The sequence below is a fragment of the Belonocnema kinseyi genome, chromosome 8, assembly GCF_010883055.1.
Source record: "Belonocnema kinseyi isolate 2016_QV_RU_SX_M_011 chromosome 8, B_treatae_v1, whole genome shotgun sequence".
Classification (NCBI taxonomy): domain Eukaryota; kingdom Metazoa; phylum Arthropoda; class Insecta; order Hymenoptera; family Cynipidae; genus Belonocnema; species Belonocnema kinseyi.
The window spans coordinates 137,913,322-137,919,155 of NC_046664.1; the positions used below are offsets into that span (position 1 = coordinate 137,913,322).

Consider the following 5,834-nt stretch of genomic DNA (forward strand, 5'->3'; position numbering starts at 1 on the left):
GAAAATTAAAATTCGAAAATTTTTTCTAAAGCCTCCAGGGGACTTCGTTTTCGCACGAAAAAATTTTATGTGCCCTTATTGCATCCGGACCCACAATTAGACTTAACGAAAGTGATGAATTTTAAAGTAAAATGAGGTTTCAATAAGAAAATGAAGTTTGGTATAAATTTTTAACCAAATAGGCGTTCAATGAAGAATGATAAAGTTTAAACCAAAATTGTAATAGGTAAACTTTTAGTTAAAAGGAGCTAATTTTTAATTAAAAAAATTAACGAATTTTGAACTAAATATTAAAATTTTCAAACAGAGATGAATTTTTAGGCAAAAATGAACTTTTAGTAAAGTAGTTTGATGTTCAATCGAGTAATTGGATTTTTCACCAGATAAAAAATAAGTTTTTAACTAAATAATTGTATTTTCTACAAAATAATTACATTTTTAACTAAATTGTCCAATTTTTTAAGAAATGATACAATTTTCGAAAAAATTAGTGAAAATAGTTTGAAATTTGAAATGTCACTTGATTTTGAAACATTAAGTTATTATAAAAATATATATTTCGGGTTCCAATCGTGTACAGAACTACGAATTTTGTAACCGATTGAAACCCGAAATATCTCTTTTTATCAGAATGAATCATCGAAAAATCATTAAATCGATATTAAGTTATTATTGAGCTGTATCATTTCGAGGGCATTTTTCGAAAAATTCGAAGAAAAAAAATTTAAATTGATCATTGACGGGCCGAGAGTAAAAGATGCGTAGAATTATTGAAGGACTGAAAACGAATTTGAAAAGTTTAAGCATAACAACGGTTTGAATGAGCGCCAGAGGTAAAGCGAATTGAAATACGCTAAGGACAGAAACTTCCTTGTATTCACAAAATCAAAAATATTATTGTCTCAAGAAATGAATTATTTCAGAGCACTCTCAATGAAATTTCTGACATCGGAGTAATTCATCTAAATAAAAAACAAATTAAGATACATTAACCTGGTTCACTATTCCAAACGCAAATGCTTTCAAAAGTGGATTGAAATTTATTTCAATTTTCGTTTTTTTGGAGCTTAAATACAATCCAGTTTTTTCCCACATCATATATTATTTTTATTTATGTATTATGTATTAATATATACTGCTTGTACTTTTTCCGCAAAAATTATGAAAATTTGTCTAGAATTTTTTTTTAAATTTTCAATTAAAAATGTTACTTTTAACAAAAAAACTAACTTTCAACAACAAAAAAATAACTTAAAAAAATTAGTTACGTTTTCAAATAAAGTGATGAATTTTTTAAATAAAATTGTAAATATTTAATTGGAATGGTTTCATTTTTTACCAGAAATGTGAATTTTTAACTGAAATGATGGATCTTTAACTAGACTAATTGATTTCTTTGCCAAAAAGATGAATTTTCCACCAAAAATATGAATTTTCCACCAAGTGAAAATGAATTTTAAATTAAAGCGATGAATCTTCAACCAACAAAATAATTTTTTGACAAAAGAGTTAAACTTTTAACCAGTTAGTTGAATAATTTTCGACTTAAAACAGATAGATTCGTAACAAGCAATATCAAAAATTTATATTATAATTCAGAAATATTTCTTTTATGAAATAATAATTCTACTCTAAAAACTGCTTGAAGTAGTTTATTTACATAACCTTTAGAAGAGAGAACATTTAAATTGTGACAGATTCTGACTGGCAAGAAGGATTTTTTTAAAGTCCTGTCTTTCAAATCCGAATTATAATTCATTAGAAAATTCCCGTTCCATGTAAAAAGCTCCCTGCTCCAAGTAAAATTATATTTCATTGTCGAAACTCCCTGTCTTAAAACAAAACCCATAATTATTTTCTAAAATTCTCTGTTTCCATTCAGATAAATGAGGAGTAAGCGAATAAAACGTGATAAATCCATTGCTTTTTCTTTTAATTGAGAAAATGATTGATTCTGTATGTTTGGAATATCCTTAATTCGATTATCAAACTGCAGTCAGTGAGAAAAATTTCACAGAGCAACAAAATTACAAAAGGTTTTCTTATAATTTTTCTGCTAGTTTTACTTCAAATTATTAGTATTGGTCTAGTGGAATAGTTGTTATCATTCTTCTTTAAAATTAATTAAACAATGTTATTAAATATTTCACTGAAGAAATATAAATAATTTTCAATATCAAAAATGATTTGAACAAATTCCATTTGTTGAAATAATTGATAATTAATGCACTAATGTTAATAAATATCTCACTAGATCAATATCATTAATTTTTAGAGGAAAAAAGTTTGTTTAAAAAATGAATCAAACAAATTCCATTTGTTTAAGCAATTAAAAATTAATGAACCAATGTTAATAAATATTCCACTAGACTAATAGTAATAATTTTTATCAGTAAAAATGAATTTTCAAACAAACACTATTTATACAAATTCCATTTGTTTAAATATTAAAAAAATGAGTTAACCAATGAGATGGCCATGCATTTTCGGACCACCCTAGTGCACAGTACTTCGATATACAAAATATGTGTAGATTTTTGAAGATTTCTAAAGAAAGGAGCTTCTGTTAGAATTTTTAAATGCTTTGAGAGAATGAAAAAAATTTCTTAAAATTCCTCGAAAATTTAAACTGATTTTTTCTTTAAAAGGAGAAATTTGAGGAGAAAATGAACAACGAACTGAAAACATTAAAAATAATTTTCGAACAAGATTGGGAACGATTTCAAGCTAAATTTTTAAATGATGAAGATTATAAAATTTTATTTTTAAAAAATCCGATTAAATTTAGGAGATATTTAGAATTTTTAAAAAGATCACAGAAAAAATGAAACCATAAAAAATGGTAAAAAGTTAGAAAAGCGTACATTTTTAAGTATTTGGAAATAAAAATTTTGAAGCTTCCTTAAGATTTTGACAGATTTGACGATAATAAAAAATGGCTTAACATTTTTGTGAAATTATAATCTGAGTTTTTATTGTAAAAACACATTTTTAGAGAAAATTGACAAAGATTTCAAACCATTTAAAATTATTTCTTAAAACTTTGAAAAAAAATATGAACGAATTTAAATTCAATTTTTTCAGTTAGCAAGATTACAATTTTTTTTAAACGTAGATCAAATTTGAAACAAACTTATAAAGTTTATTACTTTATTGCAGGCCTCAAAGACCTAAACCCAATCCCTATGTCCACTATTGTATCCTACACGCAGTCGAGGTAAATAAAGTTTTCTAGTTTCAAGATTTGGTATTTTCAGCCCATAACGTAACTTTAAAACAAGTTGTAATACGATCAAAGGTTTTTAGAGTCAGGAATTTTGAAAAGAAAAATCAGGGAAGTACATTTTCCAAGATTTCAGGAAATATCGTCACAGAAGTTTACGTAATTTCATAATGTTCTGGTGGATTTCAAAGAATTTATTCATCAGAAATGAGAAAGTTCGCAGATTTTTTGGAGTTTACAAGAGCTTTTAAAAATTGGAGGAAATTAAAACATATACAACCTTAAATTATAGTATTTTAGGTTATTTTAATAGATTGCAAGAAAATTTTTATTGATTTTAGCAGTTTAATGTGATTTTAAAGTATTTTAAAGCATTTTTTGTACAATTCTTTGGCATTTACAAGAGTTTCTTTAAATTTTAAGGGTTAAAAACAATAATTTACAATATTTTATGTTATTTTTAAAGTTTGCAAGTAATTTTTAATTGATTTTAGTACTTTAATGAGATTTTAAAGTATTTAAGTATCTTAAGAAATGTAAAATGATTTCAACGAGTTATTAATTGATTTATATACATAATTGAAAGGGTCCAGAGGCTTTGAAATACTTTAAGGTATTTTCTAAAATTCCTTGGAATTTATAAGATCTTTTAAAAATGTCAAGGGATTTGAAAAAAATTAAGTAAGAATATTTTAGTTTATTCTAAAAGATTCCGAGGCATTTATAAGAGACTTAAATTAATTTCAAGGAATTTCCAAGGGTTTCAATAATTTCGAGAGCTTTTAATATTTTAATGGAGCTCAAAGAACTTATTTGCAAGAAAAGTGAGGAATTTTGCAGGGCTTCGAAAAGATTTTAAGAAATTTGAAAATATTTTTTCGAATTCATTTTGAATTCACCCGAAATTATTATTAGTTTATCCGAAATTTTTTTACATTCTTCTAAATTTACTCAAATCTATCCATTCGATAAATTTTTTTAAAGTTTTCATTTCTTTCATCTTCAAGTCTTTAAAACTGACCCTAAGTTTGGAGGCATTTGATCAAATTCGTTTGAATTCTCTTTAATTTTTCCCTGATTAATTTCAAACTCATTTGTTAATTTATTGAATTATGATTACACAAAATGTAGAACTGATTTTCTTTAAAAGTTGTTAGTTTAAATAAGTTTGTTTTGGAAATGTTATATTGAATTTTTTTAAACTAATTGGAAGTTGTAAATTATAGCATTTTAAAAAATATATGTATTTTATAAGATTTTATTTTAAAACTATTTAGCTTCTACATTTTTTTACAATGGTTACGCATCAAATTCCTTAATTCAAAAAGTCCGCTTTTAATACTTTAAATTATAATTTTTGTTTATTTTTCATGTTTTGGATTTTGAAATATAAATGAGAAAAAAGCCTTTTTGGAAGCTGCAAAAAAAGTAGTAAATTTTAGTATGCAATTTCTTATTATTTTTCGTTGGATCAAAATTTGAATTTTCAATTTTTCTAAAAAATTAAAAAAGTTGATATGATAATCTTGCAGGGCTATCGAAAATTAAAATTTTTCTTTTCAAGTACTTTGAACAAGTGTACAAAGAATTTTTGATTTATGAAAAAATGTTGTCTGAAAAATTTTCAAAAAGCGCTCACTTTTAGAATTTTTATCCAAAATTGCTGATTAACGGATTTGGCATTTAGCTTAGGACACTAAAAGAGTGTACTAAAGGCCAATCTAATAGTCTATTTTTTCAAAAGCTTTCGTGTCCACAGACAGACAGACATGAAGCCAGACACATTCGCAAAAAACTGTTTTTCGAATTCAGGGAGTCTCAAAACGTGGACCCTTTGACAAAAACTGGCGGGGGGAGTGGGGTCAAATTTTAGACAAATCTAATACCTTTTCTGATGAGAATGTAAAAATGATTTATTTGTCATGAATCATTTTGGAATACTTCTGTTTCTGGTTTTAATCGTAAAAAATAGCATTAAAAACATTAAAAAATTTAATTTTTTGAAACCCCACACACGAGACGAAAAAAAATTAAAAGACAAAAGTTGTGATTAGAATGTGCCCACGCAGCGGGCAGCTTTTTTTGTTTTTTACTGTTCATGATGTTTATGGTTACAGCCTAAACTACGCATCCTATCAAAAAGCGGTTAATAACAAATTTGGAGATCTTTTTTAAATGCACCATTTTTGTCTTCTCATCTTTTACCGTATTTTGCATAGGTTGGCCGAAAAATGTAATTTTTGGATTTTTTTATTATTTTGCATGCCGTCAAAATATGAAAATTTGATTTTTCAAATAAATTCAAATAGTTGTTATAATAATCTTGTAGGGCATTCAAAAAGCAACATTTTTCTACTCTTGACTTTTTTTTTATATCGTGCGTTATTTGACAATTAAAATGTGTTCACTTTTCGAATTTTTATTCAACATGACTGGCTAACGAACTTGACCTTTAGTTTATGACACTAAATGAGTGTGCCAAAGGACAATCTAGAAGATTTTTTTTCAAAAGTTACCATGTTCACAGACAGACAGACATACAGACACATTCATAAAAACCTGTTTTTCGGATTTAGGAGGTCTCAAAACGTGGACATTTGACAAAAAGTGG

General features: G+C 25.9%; 1 protein-coding gene across 3 annotated transcripts in view; it reads right to left on the minus strand.

The window, feature by feature from the left end:
* LOC117177684 (SET domain-containing protein SmydA-8-like) overlaps window positions 1–5,834 on the minus strand; it is a 505,872-nt gene that overhangs the window by 126,046 nt on the left and 373,992 nt on the right. The window lies entirely within an intron of this gene.